The sequence below is a fragment of the Rhinopithecus roxellana genome, chromosome 14 (genome assembly GCF_007565055.1).
Source record: "Rhinopithecus roxellana isolate Shanxi Qingling chromosome 14, ASM756505v1, whole genome shotgun sequence".
Taxonomy (NCBI): Eukaryota; Metazoa; Chordata; class Mammalia; order Primates; family Cercopithecidae; genus Rhinopithecus; species Rhinopithecus roxellana.
In genome coordinates, this window is record NC_044562.1 from 89,771,969 (window position 1) to 89,784,619 (window position 12,651).

The window sequence follows — 12,651 nt, forward strand, 5'->3', positions numbered from 1 at the left end:
AGTTCCATCTCTAGACCAGCAGGTAGCGAAAACGGGTAAGAGCCAGGTGCCGAGGGTGTGTGTGCTTAACCTTTGTTTACAGGGAGGGGCTGTCTGTTGTCTCAGGCGATGGGCTGATCTGTGGGTGGACTGATCTGTGGAATGCTGGGTGCCCTGAGTTCCCTACTGACCCCAGGAAAGGAGGATGAAGCTGGGTGCAACCGGACTGCTAAACTCACCTTCGGATACCCCAATGACATTGGAAGCACAAACCCTGATGAGGCTGGTCAGGGGCTTGTGGTGAAATGCGCTGAGATTTCCATCGCAGGCAGAGAGGGCTGCACCAGCCCCATGTCCTGACCAAGCAGGAATGCGATCTGCCTCCCAATCACACCCCTGTCCTGAGGCTTTGTGACCCTGAGATAGGCAATGTCGTTTATCTCTAGGTTGCAATATAGCTGAGGGCCACAGAAATACCTGTCCCGGAGCCCTCCACTGAAATGGCTTCCCGTGGGAACCTCTTCCCTCAGCTGAACACAGACAACTTTGTGGCTTCCTTGATCTCTACAGCAGGAAAACTGTTGCTCCATGTAGAGAGGGAGAGGGGCCCCACTCTTCATGCAAGCTGGGCCTGGGGTGGTGGTGGGAACACTGCCAGCTGGGGTGCAGCCACCCCTACTAGCCCTGCATTGACCATCCATAGTCACACCTGTGCCAGCCCCCCACAGGAACAGCCTGGCTATGTACACAGCAATGATTGTAGGGGAGAAGTCCCCCTCTCTGTGTCCCTTATTGAGCACCAATGCTGCCTGCCCACTGGGGTTGAACTACATTCCTCCAGCACCACGCCTGCATCTCTGCTGGAAGAGGCACAGTCACCTTCAGTGCACAAGCAGGGAGCTTTCAGGCACAGGAGAGCCTGTACTCTCGTCTCCTTTGTCTGAAGGGGTGCTTTGGCACAGTGTACACTCCCTTCCCCTATGGACAGTTTGCCCTGAGGGTTACACCTCCAGCAACCCCACAGCTCACCCTGGATCCCACTGGCCCTTTGTGGTTGCTACAGCCTGAGCAGGTGCTAGGGAATGTTTACAGGGGATCCAGTAACGCAGCAACACAAGGGCTGAGACTCCTTGGGCAGGACAGAGGCCCTCAATGGGTGCACAACCAGTATGGCACCCACCACCTCAGCTCAGGTCTACAGGCAGGGTGAGCAATCCTGCATGAGCTGGTAACCTGGTGCTCTGCCCTTAAGAAGTTCTCAAATCACTGCTCATACTGGTGCCAATTCAGGAGGGCAGAGGGGCTCTTCAACAGTTTGGAAACCAGCAGTCTGCTGCAGCAAGGGTGAGTGAAAGGAGCTAAAAACATCCCCACCTACCCTTTCCACAGGACTGCAAGTCCCTTGGGGATTATCTCTGCCAAACTCTTGCTTCCCTCTTTTTTCTGTGCTGCAGCTTCTTCCTGTGGGTTCTGAGGTACTCTTCCCTCAGTATTCCACTTGGGCCATGATTATTCACCTTTGGTTCTTCTCTTTGAGGAGAACTGGCATCCAGTGTTTCTAGTCAGCCATCACTGATCTTTCTGTTCCTCTTTCCCATATCAATTTCTACTCATGGCTGTTGGATATTTCATATTTCCTCTCCATATCTACTCTCCACTCTGCTCTCTGCTACAAGAAACTGGTTTGATATTTATTTATCTATTTATTTGAGACGGAGTCTCTCTGTCGCCCAGGCTGGAGTGCAGTGGCACCATCTAGGCTCACTGCAAGCTCCGCCTCCTGGGTTCACGCCATTCTCCTGCCTCAGCCTCCCAAGTAGCTGGGACTATAGGAGCGTGCCACCAGGCCTGGACAATTTTTTGTATTTTTAGGAGAGACGGGGTTTCACTGTGTTAGCCAGGATGGTCTTGAGCTCCTGCCCTTGTGATCTGCCTGCCTTGGCCTCCCAAAGTGCTGGGATTACAGGCGTGAGCCACTGCACCCAGTCTATTTATTTATTTTTTAAGAGACAGAGTCTCACTCTGTTGCCCAGGATGGAGTGCAGTGGCATGATCAGGGCTCATTGTAGCCTCAAACTCCTGGGCTCAAGTGATCCTCTCACCTCAGTCTCCCAAGTAGCTAGGACTACAGGCACATGCTACCATGCCTGGCTCTTTTTTTTTTTCTTTTTTAGAGATGGGGTCTTACTATGTTGCCCAGGCTGGTCTTGAACCCCCAGCCTCAAGTGATCCTCCCACCCCAGCCTCACCTCACCCAGAGTGAGACTCTGTCTCAAAAGTAAAAAATTAAAAAAAAAAAAAGATTCCTCTAGATGTATAAACTGACTGAAAGTTCTCCAATTATAAGAACTTATATTGGAAGATTCAGGTGGCAAATGAAGCTACTGATAGCTGCTTCACTAAAGATGAACATGAAATAGTGAGGAAAGGCTGGGCACGGTGGCTCACGCCTGTAATCCCAGCACTTTGGGAGGCCGAGGCAGGCAGATCACCTGAGGATAGGAGTTCAAGACCTGCCTGACCAATATGGAGAAACCCCGTTTCTACTAAAACTACAAAATTAGCCGGGCGTGGTGGTGCATGCCTGTAATCCCAGCTACTCGGGAGGCTGAGGCAGGAGAATCGCTTGAACCTGGGAGCCAGAGGTTGTGGTGAGATGAGATTGCACCATTGCACTTCAGCCTGGGCAACAAGAGCGAAATTCCATCTCAAAAGAAAAAAGAAAAGAAAAGATAGAAATAGTGAGGAAAGAATAAGACATCACTATATCTAACCCGATAAATCAAAACACCCCCAAATAATCTGGAGAGTGTTAAACTATCATGGATTATATCTGACTCAGCAATCAAATTTCAACCTATTGGGGTGGTGGGGGAGGAAGCTCCATCCTTTCAAAGGGATTTACACAGAAATAGTTTATATTTCTCATCCCAAAGCAGATTTGAAGACTTAAAACCAGAAACCAGACCCTGCGCGGTGGCTCATGCCTGTAATCCTAGCACTTTGGAAGCCCAACGTGGGAGGAGTTTGAGACCAGCCTGCCTAACATGGTGAAACCCCGTCTCTATTAAAAATACAAAAAAATTAGCTGGGCATGGTGTTGCACACCTGTAATCCCAGCTACTCAGGAGGATGACACAGGAAAATCTCTTGAACCTAGGAGACAGAGGTTGCACTCTAACGTGGGCAACAGAGTGAGACTCTATCTCAGAAAAAAAAAAAGAAAAGTAAAAATAAAACAAGGAACCAGAACCAAGATTCTTCAATTCACAGTTTGAATAAAATTCTGGAAATAGTCTCTCCTAAGGTATGTAGAATTTCAGTAAATCATGCTCTATCTAGTCCTCCCTCTCAATTACTTCTGATTTTCTGTATCATGTACATACCTGCAAACAAGAGGATACTTTAAGCTCTCTTCTCTAAGAAAGGAGGAAAGCATGATGAGCACAGGGCTACATTCAGCCAGCCAGCTGTGTTTTGTTTGGCCTGCAGAGTATTTAACATTTGTTTTTATTTGAATGCCTTTTAGGTGGGACCTGGACCTTCCCCAAACCCAGCAACTTCCAGTTGTCTTAATCCAACTAGATTTACCCATTTATATTACCTTCCTAATCTTTGTAATCTTTGGTTTGTATCCGCTGTAAGAACTTTCGTCGCAGACATAATGTGAATATAAGAGCCTAGAGGAAAAGCTTGGTATTGTGGAATTGAGAGGAGGGAACTTGAGAGGAGAGCCATCCCTGGCTAAGACTCTAACGTAGGGCAGCTTGTCTGTCTGCCCTCTCCAGTGGCGCACGCTTGTCTTCTTCCATAGGAAGTCCATGGTTACCTTATTTTTCCATTCTCCACGCCCCCATCTCTCACTGAAACCTGTATCTAAATAAGGTTCCAATACTCATTCACGGGATAAAAGACTACCCAAAACTAAACAAAACTGTGGCTTACCTCAAACCCCAAACAAACATTCATTATATAAGCATCACCAAGCAAATGGAGTACTCAGAATCATCATACACTCAGCTTAGCTGTTTGCATAGAGGCTTCTCTCTCTTTTTTTTTTTTTTTTGTTTTTTGTTTTTTGTTTTTTGAGATGGAGTCTCGCACTGTTACCCAGGCTGGAGTGCAGTGGCGTGATCTCAGCTCACTGCAGCCTCCGCCTCCAGGGTTCAAGCAATTCTCCTGCCTCAACCTCCTGAATAGCTGAGATTACAGGCAGCCGCCACCACGCCCGGCTGATTTTCTTTTTGCATTTTTAGTAGAGATGGGGTTTCACCATGTTCGTCAGGCTGGTCTTGAACTCCTGACCTTGTGATCTGCCCGCCTCAGCCTCCCAAAGTGCTGGGATTACAGGCGTGAGCCACCGCTCCCAGCTGAGGCTTCTGTTTTTAATACATTTTTCTTTTAACTTGACAGGAGAAATAAGCAAAGTAGAAAAGGAAAGCCATGCTTGAGAAAAGAAAGGTGAAACAAAAAGAGTTTCAATTCAGTCTTTTAGAATGGTAGGACCAAAGGGAAAAGGCATTCAGGAATATTCACTCTAAGTCAAGCCCCTGCCTTCCTCCTAACTGAGGCCAAGAAGTACGGAGCTGTGTTCTAGTAACCTCAGAAACTCATCCCAGTGCCCTTCACCTTCACAGTCTTATTTGTACAAAGATTTGTTTGTACTGTTTCTCACTCCAAATTTTTCTAGTAGTAACCCTGGGCTATTTATTCTTATAGTCTCTCCTGTCAAAGAAAGCAGTAAATGATATCATTTCATCTATTTCAAAGTTAGTGAGGCCAGGTGCAGTGGCTCACGTCTGTAATCCCAACACTTTGGGAGGCCAAGGCACGCAGATCACTTGAGGCTGGGAGTTGGAGACAGCCTGGCCAACATGGTGAAACCCCGTCTCTACTAAAAATACAAAAATTAGCCAGGCGTGGTGACGCAAACCTGTAATCCCAGCTACTCAGGAGGTTGAGGCATGAGAATAGCTTGAACCTGGGAGGCAGAGGTTGCAGTGAGCCGAGATCACACCACTGCACTCCAGCCAGGGCAACATAGTAAGACTCTGTCTCAAAAAAAAAAAAAAAGTTAATGAAAATCTTCCCTATAGTTTGTTCTTCTCCAAACTACAAAATCCCCTTCTTCTTCTCCCCATCTCTTTAGCCTCTTTCTTATATACCTTATTTGGAAATGCTCTCCTCAGTTATTGCTAAACCTTATCTGATTTATCTTCACCTAAATTATGGGGGCCCAAATTTGACTTTTAGTATTTTCAACTTTAGTATACAATGGATAACTTACAGTTTTATATCGGGTAAGGTTATTGATGCTACTGATCCTGTTAAACTGCCTCTTCTGGACAAAAACGTGAGTGAAATTCAGGCTAGAATTCAAAAAGCATAAAATCCATTATTCAGCATACAGATGTGCCTCTCATACCTGTAATCGCAGCACTTTGGGAGGCTGGGGTGGGAGGATCACTTGAGGCCAGGAATTCGAGACCAGACTGTACAACAAGATGAAACTTTCATCTCTACCAAAAAAATTTATTAAATTAAAATAAAAAATAAAATGTAAACAGAAATGAAACTTTGATCACATTGTGATGGAATAAAAATCATTCTGTTTTTTAATTTCTATCACCACGTGCTATTATGTATTTTGTACCTCCTGTTTAAATTCAAGAATATGTAGTTCCACAGGGATTTGAAATACAAACTGCTCCCAAAGTAAGCTAGAACAATTCTAAGCTGTTACCAACCCACTCCTGACATGAATATGACAGCTGAGTCGGCATGTGTCAGGAGCCTACTGCATAACTGGAAATTCTATTGAGACATAAATAATATAAATGTGTTAATTTGAAGCTTGCATTAATAAAACTCAGTAATAGCAACAATCATAGAATTCAGAACAACAAAACAAATTTGGAGAGAGTATCCCTCCAGTGTATCCCTGACATTGTTTAGAACTAAAATCTCATGGTGGTAATAAAAAGCAGACCAATTTCTAGGTTTTTATTGTTTTTTGTTTTGTTTTGTTTTTGAGACAGTTTTGCTCTGTCTCCCATGCTGGAGTGCAGTGGTGCAATCTTGGCTCACTGCAAACTCTTCCTACGAGGTTCAAGAGATTCTCCTGGCTGAGCGCGGTGGCTCACACCTGTAATCCCAGCACTTTGGGAGGCCGAGGTGGGCAGATCACAGGTCAGGAGTTCGAGACCAGCCTGACCAACAGGGTGAAACCCTGTCTATACTAAATACAAAAATTAGCCAGCATGGTGGCGTGTGCCTGTAACCCCAGCTGCTCAGGATGCTGAGGAAGGAGAATCGCTTGAACCCAGGAGGCAGAGGTTGCAGTGAGCCAAGATTCGAGCCATTGCACTCCATCCTGGGCAACAGAGCAAGACTCCATCTCAAAAAAAAAAAAAGAGATTCTCCTGCCTCAGTCTCCTAGGTAGCTAGGATTACAGGTGTGCTCCACCACACCTGGCTAATTTTTTTTGGTATTTTTAGTAGAGACGGGGTTTCACCATGTTAACCAGGCTGTTCTTGAACCCCTGACCTCAGGTGATCCTCCTGCCTGGGCCTCCCAAAGTGCTGGGATTACAGGCGTGAGCCACCGTGCCTGGCCTGTTTTTATTTTTGTTTTTAAATGCATCTCCTTGTTGCCTGCACCAATGGCTTTCTACTCCCATTGCCTCACCTTTGGTACACCACTGCCTACTATGTGCCAGGCAGTGTTAGGCGCTGGTATTGCCATGTTAGACAGAACACTGCCTGGCACCCAACAGATGAAGTCTTTCTCTCATGGAGCTTCCCGTTTAGTGGGAGCGATCAACAGAGAATAAGTAAACAAGAATTTATAACATTCAAAGAGCTATACAAGGAAACAAACTAGATCCCAAGGCAGAGAGTAACAGGAAGAATTATAGGAGACTCTGCCAGGCTGGGTGGTAAAGGATGTTTCATGTCCTTGGTACTTGATGAGCAAGAAGGAGAGAGATATGAGTTGGGGTTGGAAGATAGGCAGATGCCTGACCAGCCTTATAGACTTTCACTTTTATTCAAAGTGCAGGAAAAAAATCCATTCAAGTTTTAAGTAGTAAAATGACGTAAATTTGTTTCCAAAAGATTAGCCTGGCCACTGTGTAGAGAATTGATTGAAATCTGGCAAAAAATAGAACAGACTGTCTTCTTTTAATTACCAATATGCATTTAAGTTTCCTCCATGTCTTTTGATGGCTTGATAGCTTTCATTTTAGCACTAAATAAAATTCCATCCAATAGATGTACTGCAGTTTATTTATCCTTAGTTGACTTCTTATTTGCTTCCAAGATTTGGCAGTTATGAATAAAATTGTTATAAACATCTGTGTGCAGATTTCTGTGTGATTTTTTTTTATTAAAAAATTTTTAGAGACAGCATCTCATTATGTTGCCCAGGCTGGACCTGAACTCCTGGACTCAGGTTATCCTCTGACCTCAGCCCTTCCAGCAGCTAGGACTACAGACATGTACCACCATGCCTGGCATGTAGACATAAGTTTTTAACTCCTTAGGGTAAATAGCAAGGAATGCAATCACTAGATCATATGTATGTGTTTAATTTGTAAGAAACTGCCAAAGTGTCTTCTATACCATTTTGATATCCCATCAGCAATGAATAAGAGTTCTTATTGCTCTACCTCCTTGTCACCATTTGGTATTGTCGCTCTTTTGGATTTTAGCCGTTCTAGTAGGTTTGTACTGATATCTTATTGTTGTTTTAATTTGCGATTCCCTAATGACTTATGATGTTGAGGATTTTTCATTGCTTATTTGCCTTCTGTGTATCTTCTTGGTGATGTGTATCGGTTCAGGTCTTTTGCCCTTTTCTTTCTCTTTTTTTTTTTTTTTTGAGACGGAGTCTCGCTCTGTCGCCCAGGCTGGAGTGCAGTGGCCGGATCTCAGCTCACTGCAAGCTCCGCCTCCCGGGTTTGCGCCATTCTCCTGCCTCAGCCTCCCGAGTAGCTGGGACTACAGGCGCCCGCCACCTCGCCCGGCTAGTTTTTTATATTTTTTAGTAGAGACGGGGTTTCACCGTATTAGCCAGGATGGTCTCGATCTCCTGACCTCGTGATCTGCCCGTCTCGGCCTCCCAAAGTGCTGGGATTACAGGCTTGAGCCACTGCGCCCGGCTGCTCCCAGAGTTTTAAGAGTTCTTTGTGTATTTTGAGCTGGGCATGATAGTTTGTGCCTGTTGTCCCAGCTACTTCAGAGACTGAGGCAGAAGGATCCCTTGAGCCCAAGAATTCTAATTCAGCTTGAGCAACACAGCAAGACCCCATCTCTAATAAATAACTACATTTTAAAAATAGTTCTTTGTATATATTTTTTAAAAACATTTTTTTTTTCCCCTTGGGACAGGGTCTCACTCTGTCACCAAGGCTGGAGTGTAGTGACATGATCACGGTTAACTGCAGCTTCAACCTCCCAGGCTCAAGCTATCCTCAGCCACCACACCCTGCTTTTTTTTTTTTTTTTTTTTTTTGTAGAGATAGGGTTTGCTATATTGCCCAAGCTAGTCTTGAAATCCTGGACTCAGGTAATCCATCCACCTTGGCCTCCCAAAGTGTTGGGATTACAGGCCTGAACCACCACACCCAGCCGGATAACACTGTTTTATCAGATATGTCTTTTGCAAATATTTCCTTCTATTCTGTGACTTATCTTCTCATTCTCTTAATGAGCTTTCAGTTTTGTCTCTTCAAACCACTGTTTCATGTGACATTTTCAATTTTTAATTATTGTGTTAAAATACCCATAAAATTTACCATCTTAACCATTTTAGGTCTACAATGGAGTGGTATGTATATATTCAAAATTTTGTGCAACTATCACCACCATCCACCTCCCTAACTCTTTCATCTTATAAAACTGAAACTGTGGCCGGGCACGGTGGCTCAAGCCTGTAATCCCAGCACTTTGGGAGGCCGAGACGGGCGGATCATGAGGTCAGGAGATCGAGACCATCCTGGCTAACACGGTGAAACCCCGTCTCTACTAAAAAATACAGAAAACTAGCCGGGCGAAGTGGTGGGCGCCTGTAGTCCCAGCTACTCGGGAGGCTGAGGCAGGAGAATGGCGTGAACCCGGGAGGCGGAGTTTGCAGTGAGCTGAGATCCGGCCACTGCACTCCAGCCTGGGCGACAGAGCGAGACTCCGTCTCAAAAACAAAACAAAACAAAACAAAAAACCTGAAACTCAGCCAGGTATGGTGGCTCACACCGGTAATCCCAGAACTTTGGGAGGCTGAGGCAGGCAGATCATCTGAGGTCAGGAGTTTGAGACCTGCCTGGCCAACATGATGAAACCCTGTTTCTACTAAAAATACAAAAATTAGCTGAGCGTGGTGCCACGTGCCTGTAGTCCCAGCTACTCAGGAGCCTGCGTCAGGAGAATCACTTGAACCCGGCTGGGCGGAGGTTGCAAAGAGCCGAGATAGGGCCACTGCACTCCATCTTGGGGGAAAGATAAAACAGAACTGAAACTCTGTAACAGTTTCATTTTAATTCAGTCAAATATGGAGATATTTTATATTGAATAAGACTTTTCCCTTTTAAAAAATAAAAATATTTTTTATTACAGAAGCAACATGTATTTCTAATGGAAAATTTGAAAAACACATAATTAGAAAAAAGAGGAAAAACCTATGAAAACCTCTGGCACCAGGAAGACTAGTGGCCTTGGAAGTAGTCTGGAAACCGCACCCTTAGCCTGGACAATTTGACAAACAATACATATCAGAAGCATAAAAAAGATACTCTTTGACCCAACAATCCTTGTTTCGAAATGTATTCCAAGGAAATAGTTGGATAGGTGCCCAGAGAGTGAAATACAAAGATGTTCTTAATGGGAAAAAAATTGTAAACAACCTATATTTGCTTTCTAGGGCTGTCATAACAAAGCATGGCAGACTGGGTGGTTTAAACAGAAATTTATTTCTCACAGTTGTGGAGGCTAAAGGTCTGAGATCAAGCTGTCAGCAGGATCTTCATGTGGTTCTTGTAAGTGTCTTTGTTCAAGTTTCCCCTTTTTATAAGGGCGCCAGTCATATTGGATTAAGGCCCATTGATGACCTCATTTTAACTTACTTATCTCTTTAAAGCCCTATCTCCAAATGCAGTCACATTCTGAGGTACTGGGGGTTAGGATATCAACATACGAATTATGGGGGAACACAATTCAGCCAATTATGCAAACCTCATCTAAGAACTGAGAATTAGTTAAATAAATTAGGATGCAGTCCATACAAGAGTTCAGTCATACTTTTTAGCTCATATATGAATGTTTAATACCGCCATTAAAAAATGGCCTTAGGGTCAGGCGCAGTGGCTCATGCCTATAATCCCAGCACTTTGGGAGGCCGAGGCAGGTGGATCACTTGAGGCCAAGAGTTTGAGACCAGCCTGGCCAACATGGCAAAACCCCTTCTCTACTAAAAATACAAAAATTAGCTGGGTGTGGTGACGCATGCCTGTAATCCCAGCTACTCAGGAGGCTGAGGCAGGAGAATAACTTGAGCCCAGGAAGCAGAGGTTGCAGTGAGCTGAGATTGTGCCACTGCACTCCAGCCTGGATGACAGAGTGAGACCCTATCTCAAAAAACAAACCAACAAACAAGGCCTTTGGGTTATATATGACATGGAAATAATTTCATGGCATATATTGTCAGTGAAAAGAACAGGCTACAAAATAATATGAGTAGCGTGATCCTCGCTATTTCTGTGTGTGAAATATATACACAAATGCACAGAAAAAATGGCTGGAAAAGTTCATTATATTTTGGGGATAATGTGGATGAGTTTTCTTTGTTTTATTTCTATATATTGCTTAACTGTGCATTTAAATTTTCCCACACTAAGTCTTTGAGATACATACGTACTATATATAAAATAACAATTATTATTATTATTTGAGACAGGACCTCACTTTGCTGCTCCAGCTGGAGCGCAGTAGTATGATCAGGGCTCACTGCAACCTCTACCTCCTAGGCTCAAGTGATCCTCCCACCTCAGCCTTCCAAGTAGCTGGGACTACAGCCGCATGTCACCCACGCCTATAGGTATGAGCTCAGAGCCTGATAGGGCTATTCTCAACCTTGAGGATAAAATTTTAAAATGGGGTGAGTTCCCAAAAAGAAAGGAGGGTGAATGTGTCCAGAAAGGTGGGGTGGGAGGAGGGGACAGGGCAGATCTGAAGGTACTTGCCTTTTTTCCTAGTTATTGTTTTGTCACTGGCCACCTTCATTTTTCATTGAATCAAGTCTTCCACTTGAAGAAGCATATCACCTGCAAAGATCTCTGTGATTTCTAGCTTTGGAGGCAGAGGGTGTCTATTTATGTCTCATTTTTTGTACAGATGAGGTTTCACCACGTTGCCCAGGCTAGTCTTGAAATCCTGGGCTCAAACAATGCTCCTGCCTCAACCTCCCAAAGTGCTGGGATCACAGGCGTGAACCACCATGCCTGGCCAGTCTTTGTAATATTTTAGAAGAACCCTTGCCCCCAGCACACACACACAGACACACACCTCAAAAAAAGAAAGAAGAGGGAAAAGTCTACGCCATGCCTGAAACATGTTTTAGAGAACAGTTCTCTAGTCACGTAGTTTTCCTTTAGCTATTTCTGCTTTCTGGCTGCAAAGGAGAGTTTCAGTGGGATATGAAAGCTTACTTAATGTTCATTACTGTTTCTATTTGCCCCTATATAGTAATGTCCTGTTCATTTAATGTGCCATGTGCTCAGTGTACTTTTATTCCTTTTTGGAAGCTCTTTGGAAAGGCTTTTGCTTAATCGTAGGACATTGCTAAAGCCAATGACATTAGATTGAATGATTCATCTTGGTTTAAGACTTATGATCAGACAGGCTCTGAGCTCTATTCTCCAACCTGGGGAGAAAATTTTACAATAGAGGGGGTTCTCAAAAGGAAAGGAGGGTGACTGTGTTCAGCATCCTGATCTCTGTGATTTCTAGCTTCGGAAGCACAGGGTGCCTATTTACGTCTCATTCATGAGAGAATTGACTGCAGGCGTTTTTCTCCTAAAGTCTGTTATTTCTTTAGAGGCTGGGCCTACTACGCCAGTTATTTTCCTCTAGGCCTGCCTTCCTCTACTTCTGTAGCTTGGGCAATTTATGTACAAAACAGGTGGTTTTTGAATAAAAGGACAACATCTACATCAAGACTCAATAAAATAATTAGAAGTTGCCTGTGTACATGATTCTACATGCTAAGCTTTCACTTTTCGTAATACCTGCATGGCCATGAAACTGTTGTTGGTGAAGTGAAATGCAGCCACTCCCCTTGTTGTTACATGGAATGGTGACAGATTTAGCCTCACTACACCTGCATAAGTAGGTAGTATACAACAATAGCAGAACTTGAAATTTTAGTCCTACAATAGAAGGGGTATCTGGCATTAAGTATCTTGTTTACACCTCTGACAAGTCTTGAGAATGCCTCCAGAACTGAGACTCCTCTGCAGAAACGAAAGTCTAAGCTCTGGGAATATCATGAGATTCCCAGGATGGGGTGCTATGTATAGTGATGGTTGAAAAAAAAGCTCAAGGACAAGATCCATATGTAGGGACAGAAAGCCAACAAAGAATACATAGTAGATATGGGGCCAGGCACGTTGGCTCACGCCT